The 22,871-nt window shown below is 40.6% G+C and overlaps 1 protein-coding gene across 3 annotated transcripts in view; it reads left to right on the top strand.

Annotated features, from left to right (window-relative positions):
* The first annotated feature begins 2,892 nt into the window (after window positions 1–2,892).
* PRKCD (protein kinase C delta) overlaps window positions 2,893–22,871 on the top strand; it is a 66,239-nt gene continuing 46,260 nt past the window's right edge. Inside the window, exon 1 of one of the 3 annotated variants that reach the window (XM_065686966.1) lies at window positions 2,893–2,916. The gene's annotated coding sequence lies outside the window, so the exon portion shown is untranslated. Of the gene's footprint in view, window positions 2,917–2,946; window positions 3,101–3,198; window positions 3,264–22,871 lie in introns of those variants that run through there. The other 2 variants (XM_065686964.1, XM_065686965.1) reach the window with 2 other exon arrangements.

The following is a 22,871-nucleotide window of genomic DNA, read 5'->3' as shown; positions in this document are numbered from 1 at the left end:
ATGACACTTCTGCATAAGTAATCATCCTGGTACAAATCAAGTATCTGCCATCAGAATGAAAACCAGGGTTGCCTGCTCGAGGTAGCAGGTACTGTAGTTATAGTGGTTCAGCTCACAGAAGGTGATTACATACTTCTGGAAACATGTTTTGTATCATCTAGCTCTGAAGTCTTCAGGGAACAAGTTCTTAACTTCCACTACAAATTTTTCACTTAGAGTTGCTGCAGAAAGTTTTCTCTCGTCTATTTATTTTTTTTTTACCTATAAACATGAAAGGGCTCAAAGTCACATCACCCCTACCATCATCATGTCATATGGCAAAAATTAAGTGTCCCCAGGCAAAGGAGGTTTTTCTGCATGGAAAAGTCCAAGAGAAAAATCCAGCTGCAGAAGGCCCTAGTACAAAGCTGTGGTTTACCGTTGGTTTGGGAGGTAATGGAGTATCTGTCCAGCTACCCAAGGGATGAAATCTAAAAACAAAACAGTCTCAAACTGTTTAAAACAAAGTATCTAAAGGCACATTTCAGAAATACGGATCACAGACAGTAATGCCCATATCTCTGTGGCCCTATGCCTTTCCCCATCCCTGTTTTCGTGACTGACCTATTATTTTCCAATAGTTACACTGTAATCTCAATGAAATCCAGCATGCCTTACCACTCACCTAGAAGCTGACATAGAGCACTGCTAAAAGCTGTTCAATAAGAACTCATTTTCCTCCCGTTTGCAACTCCACTGCCTGTAAAATGTGTTAATAAAGCTCTGAGCTGCATTAGAATCTACTCTGATGAAAGACAATCTCCAACTGTAAGCGCATTACCACGCACTTTGCACTGCTGAGTTTTAAAAGCAAAATTAGAGGATAATCAGTTAGCAAGAAAGTCTCAGTACCAGGAAACACCTCAAATCTCTAAAGCCACATTTCTCTATTAGTTGAGAAGATTCTCCATTTTATTTCCTGTGGATCAAATTTTTACATCTTTACTCAGTCCTAATTCAACTCAAACCCATCAGCTGATTAAACAAAGACATAAGATGCAAATCTCCTTAGACCTTGCAAAATTTTCCACAGTTCAAACAAGAAAAGACTATTTGTTTCAAAAAGACTTGCACTAAAGTGATACCCTAAATAACTGAAATTCAGCGGTAGTTAACAAATGGCTTGCTGCAACATCATACGGTAAAGTGACAAACCAAAATGGACTCTTTCTGACCACTTACATTAAATACCCGAAGAACATGAAACTAAATAAAACACATTTTAAAGCACTTTCTGTTTTGACAGACTTCATTGGAAGTATTGAAATAAGGAAAACTGCTTGGCCACAGTTCTGCTTTTCCCTTCTCACTCAAACTAGTTTTAGTTTTGCTTTTATAACACAATGTTCATGAATTGCTCATGCATATAATGTTCCTCAGATTTCAGTGTAACAGCAATCTACGTAACTTTAAATGAGCCTCCTCATGCAATTTATTATAGTATTACAGTCAATGAGATGATATCCTGATCCAAAGGAGAAAAATATTTAATTTCCCCCCTTTTTTTTTAATTACACTTAAAAATGCGTAAGGACATGTATCGGTTCACAATACTAGTTTAATTTGCAGCAGAACTAAAACCAAAATGACTCAAGATGACTCTGCTCCACTGCTTTCACCCAAACTGTGATGATCACTATATCCACTAGATCTCTCAGCTCTAGGGTAATTCTGCATTTTCTTCAAATTAAACTCTTTACATACAAAAAAAGCTATTAACAGGAACGATTTTGTGTGCGCTACAGCCTTTCAGTTTTGATGTCAGACACAAAAACTGAGACACTTCCACATTAACCTCATAAATATCGAGTGAAATAGTCTGAAAAGAAACTGGCCACCTAACAGGTGGAATTTGCCTCTTTTGAGATGGCTCTGCAGCCGTGCAGCAGCTGGGCCACAGCTGCTGGCAACGCTCTGGCACCCTCAGCTGCACCTTATGATCTGGCACCTGCCTGGAGAAACACCCTCCGTCACCACAGGGTCATGAAAAAACACCGGGAGTTCCCCCACAGGTTGCAGAATGAGATCATTTAAGCTGAAAGCAGGAGAGTAATTACACCTGGCCCGTATGAGTTAAGAATGATGACAAACGTCTGGATTCCTACAGGAACACGATGGTGTTTTCTCTGCTTCTTACGCTTCACACACTCCTGTCCTGCCACCTACCCCTGAAACACCTTATTTAACACTGGTGATTGCAGCACCAAAGGACTGAAGGAAAGTCTCATTAGCTGGAGATGAGAACAGGCTGGGGAAAAGCCCTTTGGAAGGCTCTGGGTTCGGGCATACCAGCACAGGCCGCCCCTGAGGTAAATCACTGAGGTAACGCCCGTGCTCTCAGGGCTGCAGCCTACCCAGCTTTGCCCCGTTATTAAAACTATATCCATGGCTTTTAACCCAACAAACAACACTCCAAATAAGAACCTGGAAGAGAGAGCATGGCAAAAGAGTGAGGAAACTTCGGTGCGGCTCCTCACCAGGCGGGAGCACACATCGACGCTCAGCGGTCGAGTTCCGGCTCCTCAAACCAGTGCTCCTCGAGTCTCGGTGACCAAACACAAACCTAAACCCCACACCACTAAAAAACCAAAACTCATTTCCTCGCCTCAAACACGGCACTCACACCGCTCCGGCCGCAGCCTCCCCGGCTCAACCGCGCCGGGGAGCGGCAGGGCCCTTCGGCAGAACCAAGGTTCGCGGCGTAGGCACCCGGCCAGCCCGGGGCCCTCCGAGGGGCCGCGGACACAAGGTCTGAGGCGCTCCCAAGAGCGACCGCCTCCGACAAGCGAGGGAGGGGAGGGGAAGGGGGGCATGGGCGACGCTGCCGCCTCCCTCAGCGCCTCCGGGGCGGGCCCGGCGGTGCGGCGGCGGCTGCAGGTGAGCGCGTGGGCCGCAGCTGCGCCCCGTGGGCGGAGCGGGAGGACGGGGCGGGGAGCGCCGGGCCGGGCCGTGGCGGAGGGAGCCCGCGGGCTCTCTCCCGCCCTCCTTCAGTCACTCTTTTTCCTGGGACGGAGCTCGGAGCTCGGCGTGGCGGCGGCCCCCGACGTCTCCGTGGACGTGGGTGAGTGCTGGTACCTGGCTCTGGTGCGGGGCTCTCTGCTCGGCAGTTCCTGCCCCGCCTGGCGTGGGGTGAATGAGGAAGCGACACGGGCTCCGGCTCGGCCGCCTTCCGTGGGGCTCTTGGTGGAGAGAGGAGTGGTGACCGAGCTCAGCCCGTCGCTCCGGTATCAGTCCTGGCGAGGCGGCCGTGAGGGGCGGGCGGGGGGCTGCGGGGCGGGAGGCGGTGGGGCTGCTCCGGCCGCGGGGCGCCCGCTGCTGCGGGGCTTCCTCCTCAGGCGCGCCTCCATGTTGGTCTCCGCTCCCCGGGGCTGGGGGCTGCGGCGGGAGCCCCGCGGGCCGGCCCGGACGCGGACTTTGTCCACCGAAACCTCCCCGCCGCCGAGCTCGGCGATGGGGCTGGCTCGTTCGCTCCGCGAGGAAGCGCGACCTTGAGCCGAGAAAGTCTGTCAGCCCCCGGGCGAGGAGCGGGCGGGCACGGCGGGAGCCTCAGCTGGAGGGAGCTGGTTGTGCCCCGTGCGAGGAGGTAGCGAGGTCCCTGCGGTGCTTCGCAGAAGCACGGAGTTTCCTTAAAGCAGAAACGCCGAGTCTGATAGCACCAACTTCTTTGGGTTTGGTTTTTTCCGCCCAGCGGCGTTGGTACTCTTGTAGTCCCCCGCACGGCAGTGGCTTTGGATCAGATCTTTTTAAAGTGGTCATGTTTCCAGCTGAATGGCGACCGACAATAAGAAACAAGGGGCAGGAGTGCCTGTTGCTTTTGTGTACATACCAGGCGTGCATCTCTTAAAAAAACAGTTTTCAGTTCACCGCTAGAGAATTCCGCATTTGCATTAGGGTATGAAATATTAACATAATTGAATTATGGCGTTCTGTGGTTACAGCTGACATCTGTTTACTTGTGTGCTCTGACTGTTGCACTGCTTCACTTCTGGTTTGTTCAAGCAGTGCAGACTAGTGTGTCAGTCTGCACCTTGGAGTTCTTGCAGGAGATTTATGTGCAAGGGTGATACTGCCCTGTATCCCATCTCTTGGCAGTTGGATGCTTGCAAGGACAGAACTGAATCTGCAGTGGAGACAGGTGTGGTTACAATCAGTTCTCATGCTAGATAATTTCCTAGTTTTAGAGACTTGTATAAAGCCTGAATTACAACGTTTAATGTTTCTGCATATGGTTGGTGTCAAAATTCTAGATGGACTTGTGTGTAATTTCTTTTAAATCTTATTTGGGGCTAGGCCTAGTACAGTCATTAGTTCATGAACAATGTAATAAGCCAGCAAATAACCTCCTGGCTTTCCATCTGTCAAATAATGCCGTGCACCATTGTACTGATCAAATAGGAAGCTATAACCAGCTCTAACCAATACAGCTTTCTGAACAAGATACTATGAAATGCTTATTAAGTGGTTAAGCAATAATTCGTAAGCATGTTTTTCAAGACGTGTATATGCAGCTTTTCCTATTTAGTTTAGTTCCTGAAAATGACTGTATTAAAAAATCAGATATTTGTCTTTGGACTGGTAGATTTCCGTCATCCCAAGATTGAGCCTTCAAATACCGAGGAAAGAAACAAAAAAGGCTGCAAAAGATAGATTTAAATTCTATTTTTTTTTTTTTGGTATGGCTATCAGAATAAACGACATAACTTTTGAAACTTCAGCAGTCTAAAAATTGAAACACGTAACAAGATATTTCACTAGGAATTATATAGTTGTATGGAATGCTAAGCATAAAAAAATTTAGAGGAAGCATAAAAGAGCCAAGAGTTAGCAATACTTTGAAATTTTCATCCTACGTCTCATAATTCAGGTTTAGGTATGAAGGAATTGCTGCCACTCAGTGGCTGGTACAAACCTATAGAAAACTATGTTCTGTTACACAGCTGTGACGTACATGTGGTTAATGAGTATGCCGTGAGGCAATTCTGTTTGGTTGAATGTTCATGAGATAATTGATCAGGAAGATGCTCGTATTCTCACCAGACAAAAGCTCATTCTTAAGCTTTTTTCCATTTTGTATATCATGAATTATCATCCACCTTTGCATTAGGTATAATTATACAGTAGGCTCATAATTTTCTTACTGAATGGAACAGTGAAATACGATCATAATTTTGACTTTTTAATCAAATCAGATCAAATAATCTGTAACACACAGATACACACATCAGATTTCCATTCTCTGTATCAGTGTTAAACATAGTTGAAAAGAGACTTTGTGAAGAAGGACTTTTTGTTTAACTAGGAACTGTTTTTAAACTAGAACACTTAAGAAATTTTGTAGTTACTTTTGTTAAAGAGAAATCTTTAAAAGAATCTCTCAAAGACGACTTGGCTATTTGATGCTATGTACATCAAGGAAATAGCAATAAAACTTGGAAAGATGACATCTTTTATGCAGATAACTGGGAAATGCAGAGAAGCTTTCAGGCCTCTGAGTCTATTTTGATGTCTAAAAGCCACGGTCATTTCAGTTACAGTTCCTGTCAAATTGAGTACTTCAGGGACTAATAGTAACCATCAATCCTTCTTTCCATCTGAAGGACTTCCCTGTCACCCTGTCTCTGTGTAGAGGCACAGACCCTCTGCACTGTGGATGTGTTGCCCTTCTGTGGCTGGAGCTCAGCTCTGGCTGCTGCTCCCAAAATGAGGAGCCCCTTCATCACCTCCCACTCTGCAGCTGCATTGTGCCTGGACGTGGGACTGTAGCACATCGTGATGTATCCAAGTTCAGTCCAGCTAATCCACAGGGAAGCCACAGTGGCACAAGCCTCAGTGTGGACTGTAAAACGTAAGTACTTTACAGGTGTTAGCCAGTGCTGAGGTATGTGCCTGTATTGCGTTCATTGATGCTGGTATTTAAGTTCCCTAAAGCTAACTCAGGTGTGTCTCTTCATGATGCAGTTCAAATATGTTACGTATCTATAGTCCACCATCAACTTCATTGCATTTATGAAGTATGTACTTAACCTACTGTAAAAAGAATGGTGTTAAAAGGGAATAGGCCAGGGACTGAAATGTTTGTTGCAGATGAGTCAGAGCTGAATGTGAAAGATGACAAGAAGGGATATACCAGAGGAGTCTGGGGGCTGGCTGACTTCATTAGGAGCAGAATTCCTCTATTAATCATCCACTGATGAGAAAGGTTACGCGATTTTTACTCTGAAATTATCCTTGCATTAAATGCAGCCTTTCCGTCACGGTTGTCAGGCTCTGTCCAAAAGCTGCCAAAAAGCATCAAACCAGCTTGTGTTCCAGTAGTTTTTGAAACTGTTTTCCTTGCTCATGACAAACCTTGTCATCTTTCTTTGAATCTTTCTTTACCTGCATAATCTGAGTGGAGAGTTTGGTTCTTTAGAGCTGTATGTGAAGTCAAAGAACGGCAAGGAGGAACAGGGAAAGGGGGAAAGCTACCTGTGGCCCTTCAGAGCTATTTGAGTAGCGCTTAGAAGTAATCATTCTGCATCTGCTTGGCTGTGCTTTGCAAAGATGCAATTAACAGAGATGAGCCTGGGAGAGCTCTTTACAGCCTTGGTAAAATAATGCTGAAATGGTTTGTGTTGTTCTCATTTAAAAGCAGCTGTTTCTACCTGCAAGAGTTTTTACATGTTCTTTAAGATGCATTACTTCTCTAAGTAAGAGCTACCCCATTAGCTTTTTATGGTGTTTAAATAACTCTGCAAAAGTCTACTCTGTAGGAAGTAATGTACTGACTCTAGCTCTATAGGGCCACCTGGGTTAAAGGTAGTGCCTTTATGAGTGGAAGCTGCACCAGTGTGCCGCTTCTGTTACCAGAGACACCAGGAAAGGCAGAGAAATGAGAGATCTGGCACAGGAGTGCTGGGGACCTCACAAACCTGTCCTTGAAAGAGATTTGTTTCTGATCTGATCTAGACTAAACTCTGTTATTACAAGAAATACTGATACCGAGAATGGGACTCTGATGTGTGTTCTGTGTGTTTCAGATTATGTTGGCTTCTTTTAAATTAAAGTGTATGCAAGTAAAACATAATGTCTGCCTTTCAGTGGCAGAACAGTGGCCTGACATCCATGATGATATGTTTTGAAGCTATTAAATTGGCTGTTGCTCCTTTCTGATTGACAATAGATTTGGCAATTTCTAAGTTTCTAACTAAAAGATGTAAGTGATGCAGCACAGATGTATATCAATAGCTGCAAATCTGTTCTTTAAAATCTGTTCTTTAAAATCTGTTCTTTAAAAGTATTTCTCAAGCTAAGAAAGTGCATAAAACCACAGAAATATTTCCTCTTACTGAAATTAATGGGCTTCCTGGTAGTTTCTTTGCCATTGAGTGTAATGCACTATCTGGAAAACTGTTGAAGGACATTTAAGCATAGTTGGTATTCATATGATAATAATCATGATCCATAAAGTCTGAGAGTGACCATCACAGAGAACTTCATGAAACTGGTGCACATTAAGCTTTTAAGCCTTGTATGATACTTGCCTGACTGCTAAGGGAGGAGGGGGTGTGTGCTCACCATCTCCTCCCGTTTGATCAGCCAATCATCAAACCTGCTAAAAAAAAAAACCAAAACCCAACAAAACAGCACCTCTCTGTATGCCCCTGAAGCAAGATTATTTTTAATTCCAAAGTGCTACTTATGAGAACAAAACAAATATGCAATCTATATTCCTATCCTGCTATTCCTAATACTTTTCATTAGAGCTGTGAGCAAACCGTGGTCTCTTGTTTGGTTGAAATGTACCCAGGTGTTTTTGATTTTACCCATTTGGAGAGAGTGGCATTGGGATAGCTCCTAGAAGACTGCTTAACAGGTCAGGGTATCATTGCTGTAGGTATTTTATATGTCTGTGGCAAAGTGACCCTACTAAAACAAGCTCTTCCCAAACAGCTTAGTAAGGGTGCCCCTCTGTTTTCTGAAGAGGTGCATGTGGGCTAAAGTCCCTTCTGCCTTACTGGGCGCAGAGCAATTGTCTGAAGCAGTGTCTTGTTTCTCATCTTCTGGGCGACTGAAAACCTCTAAAATAGAATGTATGTTTGTACATGAGTGGTTTTGGTTTATGTTATGTTTAGTCTTTTGCAGTCTCATAAATGATTTAAGTATTTATAGACTTGGTTTAATTCTGGCTATCCACTATAAATAAGTGTATCTTGAAACATATGCAGTAAATCTAAACTTCAGCCTCAGCTTTTTTTCCCACCCGTGTGCTATGAAGTTGTGCATGCTACTGATTTGAAGCTGAAAGCCTAGACCTAGTTGTTTGTTGTATGACAAATGCTGTGATGTTAAAGAAAGAAAACTGAATGTTTTTTTAGTACTCAAGTCTCAAGTTACTTTGAGTGTTTGATTATTTTTTTTATTCCTCATATCAACACCTATTTTTATTATTTTTATATGTATTTACATACTGTTTCCTTGTATAATTGATTCTTTATCATATTCTCTGGTTTCTTGAGGAAGTGAAGTTTAAGCTTTGCCATGTTTTTTCTGCTTAAGGAACTAAAGAAATCTGAGTGTTTGTCAGTACCACTTTGCTTCTCATCATACCAGTAATGCCTAATTTACTTAAGTGCATCAAATACATCAATATTCAATATGAGGAACAGCTGAAGGGAAGAAGGATTTTTGGTTGTGATAACCAGATTTTTCTTTCTGATGTTAAAGATTTTTTTTCTTTAACTTACAGCCAGATTTCTCAAGATTTAGATACTTGAACATGTAGACAAATACTGGAAAAGATGATCAGAAATGCCTAGCAGCCAAACTCGAGGTTAAGCTTGGCTTCTGCAGTCTGCCTTTTTCTGGGAAATTCCCCAGTGAGTACAAAGGCAGTGTAGCTAAGCTATGGCTGAACTATGCTTTTCTAGGAGGAGACTGTATTTGATTCTTGTTTGAACAAAAGAGGAATCTTTTATTTCTTTCTTAAAAGAAACAGTCCCTCCTTTTCAAAATGCCCTCTCTGTGTAAACTTGTTAGGAAGATACAGTCCAGCCAGTAGTAACTAGGGCCTGTTGTATGCTCTTAACTTGTATTCTCAAGGAAAAGTAAGATAAATATACATAGAGCAATAACTTTGAAAGACTGTCATGTCATGTTTGAAACATGACACTGACTGTCCTATATGTTATCTTGAGATTTTTGTGATAGGTTTTATAGTGCTTTTGGGTGGCTGCATTTTGCTGGCATGACTGTAACCCAAATGAGTATTTTGTACCTTTCTGATTATGTTAGTGCCTGTTGAACTGAAGAAAAGACTTGCTAAAGAACACAGTTGTGTGTCAGAATATTTTACTGGAAAAGTAAGATTTATTCTTGCTTATTTTAAAAAAATATATGTAATATATATTCCTGTGAGAGAGAGAACAGATGGCTGTCTTAAATCAAGTAGGTGCTGCCAGGATCTTTCCATTTTGATAACAAGCTCTGTTCCTTTTATAGATGAAATAAAACCTGTATCTGAACCCTTCAGTCATACAAGTACCTCTGCATCTGAAGGAGTAGATTTAGTTATAGACACTTTCAGTATTGGTAGATAACTGGTTTGGGGTTTTTTAAAGAAACTTTTTTTTTTTTTCAATAGTCTGGTTCTTGCACTCATTGAACAATGATGATTGCATTTCTTCATATCCAGTGTGCTGGTCTGTTGACGCTGTGTTTGTGCTGAGCTGTGAATTGCTCAACAAGAGTTTGGCTGTTTCCTGATGTGTCTGTTGGCCGATGAGTGGCCTTCACTGAACTAAAATATTCTTTACTAATGACTTGGGGATGCTGATTGCCAAATAGCCAGAGCAGATTTGTCTGTCAGGAAATTGTACGAGCTCTCATGTGCTACGTTTGCTTGTGTTCCTTGATAACTGACAGAAGCTGACAGGATTTCTGTTTGACGGGTTTATCTAAGAAGCAATATCCCAGGGGCAAGAGCTTCTTAATATGGGCCTAAATTCTTCCATGTAATTTAAGAGCTAAAATGCATCCAGTTTTTGTTTGTTCTGAATGCAGTGAGCCATTGGCACTAGAACATGTCTTCTCCCATTCTCTCAGTGAAAAAGGAGACACCAGCACCCCCTGTTACCTAGTTCCTTCAACCCTAGCACAAAGCTTAAGGAAGCACAGGTAAAACCAGGGGTCAATAGGCAGCACTTCTGCCTGGAAAAAATCGTGTTGGGGAACTAGAGAGCAGCAAGATACAGCTTGAAGCAGTATTACAACTTTGACAGGTATCTTGGCCCTGACCTACTGCCCTGTGAAAGAAGTATATCTTGTTGCACAAGTCCAGGGAAGTTGTTCTGCTGTGAGACTCCCCACCTTTACAATAGCAGGAGAAAAATTTCATGACTGAGATTTTGCCAGATATTTTTTCCTGGTATAACTTTGTTTTTCCTACAGGCCTTTTTGAAGAAACGTGGTTTGGACCAAAGGATTTATAGGTCTGTGTGTTAATCCCCACAGGGCTTGTGTTAGGTTCTTAGGCTTTTTTCATTTCCTCCAGTTTCCTTAGACCCTTAAAGTGAGGGAATCTGCAATCAATTCATACCTCTCAGTTTATCGAAATTTGCAGAGTAGCTATTCTGTTGGCAAAACTTGCTTCATTGCATATATGCTTGAGAATATCTTAAATATGGAAGGTTCTCTGCAATCTAATTCTCCCCATATTTTGGCTCTCATTTTAATAGAGGTTGGGTTTCCTCTCCACGAAGACAGGATGTGTCTGTACCATTCAGGTTTGCTCACCCAGTGGTCCCAGCTGTGATGCTGACTTCCCTGGCTGAACCATCACAGCCTAAGTGCAGGTTTTCCACAGTTGCATGTCTGCAAGATAGGCTGCTCTGGTTGAGGGTGAGGTTTGTTGCATTTGTGCAACATGCTGTTATGCTGCTGTCTCTGCATGATGTGCATTCTTTTGCATGCAAATACTTCATATTGCTATCATAAGTAAGCACTTTTGGTGTAAGTATATGTTTATTTTATCTAAAATTAGAACATACCTGAAGTGCATGGTAATGCTCTGTTTCAACCTGTACTGTTTTTTCATGAAGTCTTTCCACATAGCTCTATTACTTAAAAGATAAAGTTATTGGATCTGCACAGCAAATTCCTGTACCACAGACACTCCATGTGCCCATTAAAGGGAATATGGGGGTTGCCGGTGAGGGAAAGCTGGAATGCCAAAACTGCCATTTCAGCAAGAAAATTGATGGATTACTGGTTTAAGGCAAGAGTAGGTGGGAGAGAGAGCAGCAATATGAGCACAGAGACCTGGAGTTTAGCAGGAGCAGCACAGTGCAGCACGATGAGTACTGCCAGGCTGTGCAATGCGGTTTGTCCTTGTTACACCACGTTTGTCAGCACTGTCATTCTCGCTTCATCCTCCCATACTCCAGCTCCTCTCTAAAACTTCTGCAATACAACCCAAATGCCCACTGGCAGGGGCTGGGACAGGGAAGGGAAGTGAAGCTGTGGTTTGTTGCTGTATTCTGTTTCTCAGTTTAATTTGCAAGCTTGCTTATTTCTAGCAGTGCCATTAAGATCTTCAAGCATCACAGGTCTTTAATGTAATCTGTACTAGTATCTGTCTGGTTGGTTTTCTGACCTATTTAAGATATTGCAATTCAGAATTAATGTTGCTTTCCTTTTCCAGTGGGTGGCAGTTGAGGCAAAGAGAAATGTTTATTTGCTTGGAAGTTTATATAGATATGTATTTAAGGAATGGGAAGAGAAGCCAAAACAGGACAGCTCTTTATTGTCTCTCCTTATGTTGAATTGTTTTCTTTGTTGCCTCTCCTAGCTAGAGAAAAGGACAAATCAAAGGATCTCTTGTGACCAAAATCCGCTTTTAGTTTCAATCTCCTCAACTTTTTGTGTGTTGTTCTGTTGCTTGTTTCCTTATTCTCTTTCTAGTTAACAACTGTGAGGCCATTCTTTCCGTCTGTAGAGCTTTGCATTGTGTAAGCCTAATTTCAAAACTTTGAAGCCAGGAGCTACCAACTTCTTGCAGCAGTGTGTTCAGCTTCTCATATCTGCATTTTGATTTTGAATGTAATGTGTTGTAGCATTCCCTTCTCCTTTTAAAAAGCAAATCTTGACAAGAAATCTTCAATACTAATTATTAAATACTTAATATTTATTATAACCCTAGAACCTGTTTGCTTGAAGGGCCAAATTTTGACTGAGAAGTACTTTCATGCACATTTCTTATATGGAGTTAGTGGAGATCTTATTCACAGCTGAGTTTCAAGCATGTATCAAAATAGCATATGAGATTCCAAGTACTGCTGAACTGAAGTACACATTAGTGCAGTTAGTGACTATATAAATAAAACAAAAATTATGTGTATATTTATGGAAACACAAATATATTTTTTAAGTATAGATTATATAAATTGCATTTCTAACTGCAGTAGAGATTAGGTTAAATCTATTCTTAAAAATTATAAGGAGTATGTATATTGATACTGAAACCAAAAGACAGATTGAAAATTGTTCTTGGATCATGGAGCATAATTTGATGTACTTTAAAAAGAATGAAATTTCAATTTAATTATTTCTTTTTTTCTTTCCAAGCTGTTAAAGCAGCGGTCGGGCTTTTCCCAACACTTTCCAGTGCTTTATATATTGTGGGTAAATACTTAATCCTGTATAGAAAGTGGAAGAAGTATTTTAATTACTTTCTTAGGGATGAGCGAGCAGTTTATCTTCTGTAATACATGATTATAGCTAATTTACCACATAATCCCCATTTTTCTCTCAGAAGAAAATGAGGACTTGTATATTAATGTAGCTGGGTCAAAATATATTTAATTAAAATGAATAACATTGTTATAACTGCATTTCAGCAGTTTGCAGTGTCCAAATCAACTCAGCTTCTCATAGCTGGCCCTTGTCTAAGCATATGTGGCATTCCACTTAAAGTCTGTTCTTTGATTGATGCAGTTAAATACAAAAGCTTAAGTAAGCATAATCATTCTAAATGCTTATAAACTGATTTGCACTTGGGTTGGATACAAGTTCTGCTGCTGCTGTTAAAGTTGAACTTGATTGCTAGATGAAACCCGTAAAATTATTCAGAACTCTAGATGGAAAAGTGTCCGGGAGGAAACCTTTCTACCCTGTCTGACCACATGAAATAAGTGATGAGAAATTAATTACCAGAGCAGCAAGGAGTTGAACTTCATCTGTTCGATAAGTAAAATCAGTTTTGTTATCAGCAGTACTCTGGCTCTAATGACCTAAAATGGAAATCTTTTATTAAGCTAAAAATACTCTGAAAGCCATGACATAGCGTGTGTTCAGTTTTGTCAAAGGGACACAGTCAAACAGAAAATGACTTTTTTTTTTTTTTTCCTAACTAGACTTTATAATAACATCTGTGATGTAAGTCAGGAAAAATAATCATTTATTTTCAGTTCCTTAAATTTAACTGACAACTGTTTTGTCATTTGCTGGAAAAATTGCTGTACACTTCAACAGACAGTGAGGCTCTAAATTCACTTAGAGTGTTTTGATATGCACCCACTGATGTGATGGTGTTCTTGAGGGTCTTTTACTCTCTAGAACACTTCATCCCATTGACAAACAAATCTTATTTTGGGGGCTGTGGAAGGATTTTGGCATTATCTCTGGTTTAGATTTTAAAAACTACTTACTTGTATTATAGTTTTGGTCTTTGTTGTTTTGTTGGTTAGTTGGTTTTGTGGGTTCTTTTTTTTTATAAATCGGACTTTTTTTCTGCTACTTCATGCCGCTTTCCAGTGGGTAAGCAGATCCTAATACTAAAAACATTTTTGAGTGGGTCTTAACAGAGGGAAGTTTTCTTTGTTTGCTTTAAACAAACCATGAAAGTTACAGGGCTCTGTTTTGAATTAACAACTCTCCAACTAGTCTGCACACTTAACACTTCTCAGACACTATGGTGAGGCAGTGGAATGAGCATTCAAATACTTCAAAGAAAGCCGTATCTAGTGTTTTATTTTCTTAAAAGCACAAAAAAAGGATGCCAGACACATGTAATTGAAAACCTTTGCTATCAGCAAGGTGTCCCAGGCAGACCCAAGATGGAAGAATGTATCCTTGTTCAGCTGCATTTAATTTTGCTTTAGTTATTAAGAACACCTGCTGCCTAATAAGAGTTAAAGGCAACTTAAAAACATGCCTGTTTGTGTCTGCATGCTTTTGGTATTATTCCTGTGGTCCTTTAGCTCCTATTTGGAGTTCTAGTGGATGGATTTGCAGCAAGTAAATGAAGATGATCTGATCAGGGTCTTATTTTCCAAACTCTGCTTAACACCCCTACTAAATTGCTTAACTATTAAATTTCCCAGAGTAATTTGTTAGGCAATTTGCAAAGCTGCAAAGAAGTTATATGTTGCAATATATCAGTTTCTATACTTTGGAAGTCTTTTAAAGCCTGTGTATAAATACCATAGTGTGGCTCTCTACCATCTGTGCCCAATGCATGAAGCAATAGAGGGAGGTAGGGCAGGGGAAATGACTGGAGCTTGATGTGGGTCTCTGAAGGTATATGACAGCAAGAGTTCTTTTGTACTGGACAGCAAAATTGTTCTGTTTCTGCTTGATCCCTCATGTAGTTTGTAGTTTGGGTAAATTGCTTGCCCAGGATGTGGGTAATGCATCATGTTTTCTTCAGTTGTTTGCTCGTTCTTTGTATTGCAATAGCCTGAGTGCAGTGCCTGGTTGGAGGATCCCACTGTGGGTCGTCATCTTGCACAGTCTCCTGCCAGCCTCATCACACACAGGGCAAGTGCTGAGCTGCCCGGCTGGGCTACTTGCCTTAGATCTCATCTAGCATCGTATGACTGGCCATGCTGAGCTTAGCCATGTGTGCTGCTCAGCCTGAGCAATTCCTGGTTGGAAACTGGAAAAATTTCCATGTAAGTGACAGGTTACAGTATTGCATCAAGGCTGGAACAAAGCTGAGGTAAATGTCTCTGCCAACATCTCAGGGGGAGGCAAATAGCCTTGAGACTATGTGAGTTTTCTTGTGTGTTCTTTTGGACTTTATGATGCATTGTAAAATTTCTGAGAAATTCCTTTTCCTTGAAGTTACATTTTATGTGAAGAATTCATATCTTGTGTGCCCATGCAGGTGTGTTAATAAGATGGGGAGAAAATAGGTGGACTAATGGAGAGGGGTTTGTCTTCTCGGAAAAGAAGCTGGAAAAGCTTTTTTCAGTTCATTTCATCTTTCCATAGATTCCAGTTAGACTTTTGCTCAATATGTCTTGGAACCATGTTCTCCTTCTCCCTGGAAGCAATTGTGGAAAACCAGAACAGCAGCATCATATCATCCTTCTGTTTACCTGAGCTTATGATTGGCTGAGCTTGCAAATCTTCACACTTAACCAGATTTCTCTTTTCAAATTTACTGAATGCTGATCTGATAAACTGCAACAAAAACGTATTCTGGTTAACAGTGAGCAGAACCCTTTCCTGTTGGAGAGGGAACATGGTAACAGGGAAGGCGGAAGCTATGGAGAGCCGCCGTTGCGTGTTTGGTGCAGTCGCCACTTGAAGTCACAAGTTGTAGATCAAAGAATGGGAGATGCAAGCCAGCCTCTCGACCTTGAGTGTTTGTATGCAGTGCAGTGACTTCAGCTGTCGCAGCAGTTTTTCTCAAACTTTTCTCAACATTCCCATGTTATATAGAATTAGCACACTTGTAATTTGTGTTCAGCTTGAGTTGGATAGCTGGAGGGGTTGTCTAAAGAGACTTACACCTTGTGTCCATTAGTTTTATCTCCCTGCAAAGTCAAACAGTAGAACTTCTTTTCTCTGCAAAGGTGTAGTGAAATATGACATCAGGTACCCATGAAATACATAAATAACCTGTGGTGAAAATGTTTGTACAGCTGAGTGATAACAGCTAAAGTCATTGATAATGTCTCTAGCAAGAAACATGTTGAGAGGGAGTAGGCTGGTTGCCTCTGTTCTTTTAATGTGGATCCTGGAATCCAGAGGCTGGTAGTCTCTGACTGTGCATTTGATAAATGTACTTCTAAGCTGGTTCTCGCGTGATATACACGTTGAAGTTCTGCTTTTCAGAGCACAACACTAGCACTCTGGGCAGGCTCTGAATTTTCAGGTGTTGCCAAATAGTAAAAAAAAAAATAATGTAAGCTTTGACTTTGAAACAGTTTTTACCATGTTTGAGTGCATGTTCCAACTGTACAGATGAAAACATTGTATTCTTTATAGGTCAGTAGAAAGGGTTGAACTGGTAACGGTGATGTGGCCAAGGATCTCACAGCAGCATAAGGTGCTGATGAGAGATGTAACGGGACCCAAGACAAGATCATAGATGAACTTTATCCTGTTGGTTACATCTAGTGCTAACAGTGCTAGAAATAGCCCATCAGGGAAAGTTTACTTCATAGCCCAACCAAAAGGCAGAAAAATCTGTACTTCACTTTGCCTAGAGCCTTTTCCTATTGCAAAGACAACCAAATTTATCTGTTTCTGTTAGACTTTGGTTTGCCTACACATATTCAAATACTGTACAGCCCATCATATCAGGAAGGAATTAGATAGTGACTTGAGTTACTTGGACTCTCCAGACTTAGAATAATATTTTGAGACAGATTGAAAGCAGTTAAATCAGTTTTTCTGTTGATGTAGATCAGAAACAGAAGAATTTGCTCACAAAGATCTCAGTATGGTTGTAATTTGTCTGGCACAGTAGCAACATCATCAACATAGATGTAAGTAAACTCTCGCATTTGTGCTGCAATCTTGTGTTTCAATAAGAAAAGTTCACTGACTTTATCCAGACAGCCCATTTGATTTAAATATTAATGAAAGCAGTATTTTTTTCCCTTTTGCTACAATTGTTTTAACCATTGTAGCTATTAAGGGCTGTGTCCCCTTGTCCCACTTACCCCCCCAAAAAAGAAACCCCTCAAAAAAAAAACCCTTTGACCCCTTTGTTGTTAAAGTCTGAAAATAGCAAGACCTAATTTTGACATCACTTTAACCAAGAGAGTAATTAATTTGAGAGCTCGAATTCTACACTTTAAAACACATTTTCACATAGCATTTTCTGGTGACATCAGTCTTGATAGAGCATGTTTGTCGGGACTGTTTCAAAACTCATCTTTCACTTTTTCATTTTGTATTCCTTTGCTTTGTTTTCTTATTCTATACCTTTTATTTGAGTGTTTTGCAGAAAAGCCAGCTGCAGTTCAGTACTTTCACCTTTGAAAGACATTTTATACAAAGAAGGTCTGCAGCGAAACCTTTTAAATCACAAAATAGCAAAAAAGCAAAAATTGCTGTTGCTCAGCTGGCTCATCCTTGACCTTTGGTTTCTGTGATACAGGGGCTACATAAGTAACAAACAGTCAGAAGCTGATATTTAATAAACTTTGCTGGGTTACTTTGATTCTCTCTCTTACTTTATTCCTCCCAGAGACTGGTGGTAATTTGCTCCAACTCCTAGGAAACGTAGCCCTTCCACATTGTTAAAAACAAGTGACCAATGGTAATATTAGCAGGAAGCAATATACTCCAGTTTAATGCTCCCAGCTTTGGAGCAAAAACCAAGTATGGTCTTTGAAAATGTGTACAACATTAGTGTTTATTTAGAAATGGGTGGTAAAACACCGGGGGGGGGGGGGGAAGTGATATAGTAAAATACATTTTGACCAAAATTAAGTCTCTCGGTCACCCTCAAGGAATGGAAGCGTTTGGTTTTTTGCCCACCCCCCCCCCCCTTTTTTTTTCTTCTGAGTAAAATCCATTGTGCTATTGTCAAGTCCTCTGCAGTTTGCAATCAGATGTTTCCAGAATCTGTCACAATAATTAGTTTGCTTGTCTGAATCTCTTCAAAGGGGCAACTTAAAAGATTTTCCTTTTAATGCCTTAAGTTTGGTATTAACATTCCCTATGAGTGTTTATAGCTGCAGTACAGGAGGTAGTACAGTGAGCTGACATTCAAAAGTTGCTTATAGCTGGGGGCTTTTCCCTTTCAAAATGGTTTGTGAAGTCAATAGAACTGTGGATACTTGGAGTAAAATTCAGAACAGCTGTACTGTGATCAAGCAATTCTACAAGTGTGTACAGTTCTTTGAGTCTGACACAGGTTGCATTTGTTTTATTTAGTAAAATACTTTAAAAGAGCTGATATGGCATTACTGTGAAGTGTAAGGGTATACAAATAAAGTCATGCTATAAAATCCCACATCTGGAAATGCATTACGTTATAGAAGTTTTGGGTCTTTCACAGTAGCTGTTTTGTCTTTGTTTCTTAGTTAGATTTTCCCATGTTTGAAAGGGTCTTTGTTATACTGGCTCTTCTTGCCATTGAGATATAGGGCTGAGGTTTTCCTGGTCAGAGCAAAATTGGCTTGACTCCCCATGCTTTTTCTGATAAAGCTCATATAGCAGCATGTTGTCTTGGAAATTGTAACAGATTGGGTTTTATTCAGCTGGTGTATTTTGGACCTTTACCACCTTCTCATTTATCTCTCACTCACAGAAGCACTCTAAAATGGCAGCCATTTAATCTTTCTTAGATTATAAAGCCTTTGTTATGGCTCCAGAGTTTGATGGCTGATGCTTTACTATATGCTTTGATCTATGTTTCTGTTGGTTTGGTTTAGGTTTTTTTTCCACAGTGCCTGTTTAAACATTTGAAGTCCTGATTATTTTCAGGGACTAATACAAGTTGTTGTGGGATGAAATTAAAAAAGGTCTCTGCTATATTAGTGCAAGCGTACACATGCTTTACTTCATTCTGCAAAGTTGTATTTATTGCTAAACCTTAACCCTTCTCTATGAAGGTACAGCTTTAATAATTTTGTTTTCTGCCTCCAAGCTGGCTCTTTGTGGAAAGAAAAAGGTTCCTGATGATGCTTCATATGAAACATAAGGGTTCCTCTCTTGTCTGCCCTCTGACTTATTTTCTGTTGTTCAGATTCTAGTTAGTGTCCAAGTTCAGAATATTTAGGTGTGTTAGAGCAGCTGCAAGCTTGTGCCTCCTTGTAAAGAGACACGTGTACTATTTCAAACAATTGTTCTTGACTTCAGTGTGAGTGCTCAAGAGAATGAGGATCATGCAGTTCAGTTTGATTTTTCTCCATTTGCAACGTGGAAAGCTTGTCTCCTGCACCTCTGCCTGGTTTATCTGGAAAAGCAGAAAAAGCTTTCAAGCTGTGCGGCTGATTGGGATGGATTCTTCTCAGTTTTGCTTGGTTGTCAGCTTTTATTTCCTGGCATGTGCAAGCGCTGCATATATTCCCTGAAGGACTCTTGTCACTGTGACTTAGATATGCCATACCCTGGATCTTAAAATTTGTAGGTTGTCTAAAGGAAAAATTGTATGTCTGGGTAGATACTACTGATAAAAAATCAGAAAAGGAAGTGAACAGTGGGTCTGCAAAATATTTATTTTATCATTTATTATTTGAGTTAAATGGAGTTAATAGAATTTAACCCAATAGAATTGAATTTTCCTTGTTAGGCTGTACTAGGAACAGGTAGGAAGCATAGACTGTTGCACTGGGCTTCCTGAGAAAGACAAACCTGGTGACTTGTTGGGTTAGCACATTACTGATCTACTACCTTGTGTATTCAAGGAAAAATCCCAGACACTGTACTGATGATGTGACTGTTTCTGTCTGGCCTAAGTGTAGTTGGATGTGGCCCATATCCAAGACACAATGAAATTCTTGCCAAGTATGAAAGGCAGGTATGACAGGTGAGTACTTTTGGCAGACGGTTTCATTTATTATGCAGTCACTTGAAGCGACAAGCTTCCAATTTTCCACTTACAAAGAAAGCCTAACAAGGCTACTGGGACCAAGGAATGAAGTGGGATAGAAATTAGTCCTTGTGTCCTTTGGCAGAACAGGTCCTTTTGTTTCATGGAAGAACCCATTGGGCTGAAATCATGCCAGTTCCAGACACTGTGTGTATATCATGTGTCCCGTTGCCTGCCAGAAAACTGAGGTTTTGAAATGCTGGAAAATGCAAAGATTAATAATCGAAGTACAATTAGGCCAGTCTGTAGTTATGTGGTAGCTTCCTCAAATGTGTAAAGGCTAGAGGAAGGTGGTGGTGGTGGGGTTGGTTTTTGTTGTTCTTGTCCTTTAATTCTCTGGGAATCATATCTTGGTTTTGTTGTTTGTTTGCTTAAACTGCTCTGAAAACAGTTTCAGTGATTTTCTTGTCCTTTGTATTGTGTTTGTGATTAGAATTCCTCAGATTTTTTCAGAGAATTTTCACAATGTCACTGAGGGATGGAATTACCCTAATTTCAGAGGAGAGAAATTGTTAAAGGAAAAGTAGAAGTTTTGCATCTATTTAAGATGATAATCTTATATTTTGCTTTTAACTAAACCTGTGTCTCTAAAGTACATTCCAGGGGATTTCTAGCCATGTCCTAATAAAAAACTGATTTTTTTTTTTTTTTATAAAACTTAAAAACTCCTTTAGCCATTTGAGGCAGAAAACCTGCAAAGTCTGGAACTTGAGTTGGGTGGAACTTGAGTTGGGTGGTTAAAACTAGTTAATTTAGTAAGTAACTGAAAACATGTCTTCTAGTCAGGGATGTTAAGCAACTTCGATGGAGTTTGCTAGCAGTCATGCCTGCAGTGCCTGTCAGAGGCTATTATTGCTATTTTGAATGAATCATTTGAGTAACAAAGGTCATAACTTAATTTGTAATTGTATACATAAGTATACTGAACACAGGAGCCACCTATTAACTACTTCTGCATTGTAGCATCTTTACTGTCTCATCATTCAAAAATGTATTTTCAAAGGAAGAGGAGCAATTTGAAAGAAGTGTGTGCTAAGATAGGTAAAAATGCATATATTCAGACGGATCTTCATCTTTTTTAATACCACACTGAAATATTTATATAATATTCAAATAATGCATGTGGAATAGACACAATCAAGGGTGTGTAAGCTTCCAGAGAAGTTGCTCAGTGTTGTCTCAGAAGGCACCATCCTTCAGCTTCCTGGCAAAAGAGGAACTGCTGTTTGGAAATGAGCCAGAGATCCATCTGATGAAATTCTGTGGCTCAAACAATGATTAGCACCCAGTGCGAGATTAAAAAATACTGCAGATGTCTGGTTTGCTGCTTTTAGGTTTTGTTCCTTCTGAAACAAACAAAAAACAGCCAACCCAGGTGCTCTCACAAAGAGATGAAGAAGGAGAAAAGGAAGGAAAAACAAAAGGTCTTGACTAATGTTTTGAAATGGAGCATTTATGGAAGAAAAAGATCAGCTGAAAGACATGCTGTGCTGAAGTTACCTTGCCCATGCAGAAAACTTCCATTAGCAACAGACTACAAATGTAGTGAAAATGACTGTAGCTCTATGCATATTCCTGACATCCTCCACAAAAGCCTCAGTATTACTGAGTTTTATTCTAACCATTTAAACCATTTTAGCCAGAAATGTGTTTTAATTGGCATTAAAAAAAAATCCAAACTTGCCCTTGCCTCAGCAAATAAAAAAAACTCTCCTCCATTGGGAACCTTTGAATTTAAGCTTTTCTTTTACACGTGTAGTCCTGTGAGTTGCATGTAAAGTATGTTCAGCATAAAGACAGCATCAACTTAGTTACTTAGATGAGCTTCAAGCTCCAGAAGTGTTAAATCTTTCTATAAAGTCTTTGGGCCACAGCAAAAGTAATCTGCTGGTTTGATGATTTTTTTATTATTATTATTATTTCTGTCGTCTTTTTTTAAATCTTAGTTAATTTTTCCTTACTTAGAAATGCTTCTAGCTGCTGCAGGTTTGAGTTTTAGAGATTGGGAAAGAATCCACACAGCAAGGCTGGGCAGAGAGAAGAGTCTCGTGAGTATGAGTGATGAAAGGTAAAAGAAAAACTTTTCCACTTAATTTCTTTGAACAAAAATGAAGAACAAAACAAAAAGAAAGCACCTCCTCTATTTCTGCAGTCGCTGGGATTGGGATTGATGTAGGCTCGAAGGCTTCAAGCGTCCTTGGTGAAGCTGGTAGCAGTCTGGAGCAGCACACTGCTGGGGTGCTAATGCAGACACAGTTTGATGCCTACTGTGCATGTATAAAGTTACCCTGACTGGTACCAGGAAGGTCTTCCTGGTTTGGGTTTTGCGAGAATTGGGTGCATAACAGCCCAATTCTTGGGAGCTCTCCCTGTGTCTGTGGACCCGGACCAATCCTTTCCTTCATCTCCCTTAGTACAACGGGAACAGGCCATCACACCAGTCCCTAAGCTTACAGGTGATACAGCTTGGTTTTGCTCAACCTGCTGAAGAGCTGGAATTCTAGTCAGGGCTGTTGTATCCATCGTACCTTTTCCTAGCATGTGTTTTGGCATATGCCTTCTCCTAACAAGACAAACTTACTTAGGAGCTCAGCTGAAGCAGCTAGTCGTGGTCCCTGGAATGCATCGTGACAGGGATTCAGCTACTTCAAAGGAAGAAATGAAGTTGGTGTTATCTTGTGTTCCGAACACACGAGCTCTTCATTCCCTTAAATTATAGAGTGCTTGTTTCCCCAGTTTTAGGAAAACTATTAATTATTTCCCAGACTATTTAATTCCTAGGTCTTGAAACTAGGAATTATCAGGTAGAAGTTTTCTGTATCATATAAGTCCACTCGTGGTCTTGTTGCTCCTTTTAAAAAACTGTGTTCCCATAGCTTGCTGCAGCTATGGCAAAAGCAGTGGCTAAACCACTCCAGAAGCAATAGGAGCTTGCTGGAGCTATGGCAAAAGCAGTGGCTAAACCGCTCTAGAAGCGATAGGAGCTGAGGTACAATGAGGGAAAACAATTCTTTGA

This window comes from Lathamus discolor, chromosome 7 (assembly GCF_037157495.1).
Source record: "Lathamus discolor isolate bLatDis1 chromosome 7, bLatDis1.hap1, whole genome shotgun sequence".
NCBI lineage: Eukaryota > Metazoa > Chordata > Aves > Psittaciformes > Psittacidae > Lathamus > Lathamus discolor.
The sequence above is the reverse complement of the archived record's forward strand: the minus strand, read 5'-3'. Positions and strand labels throughout refer to the sequence as shown.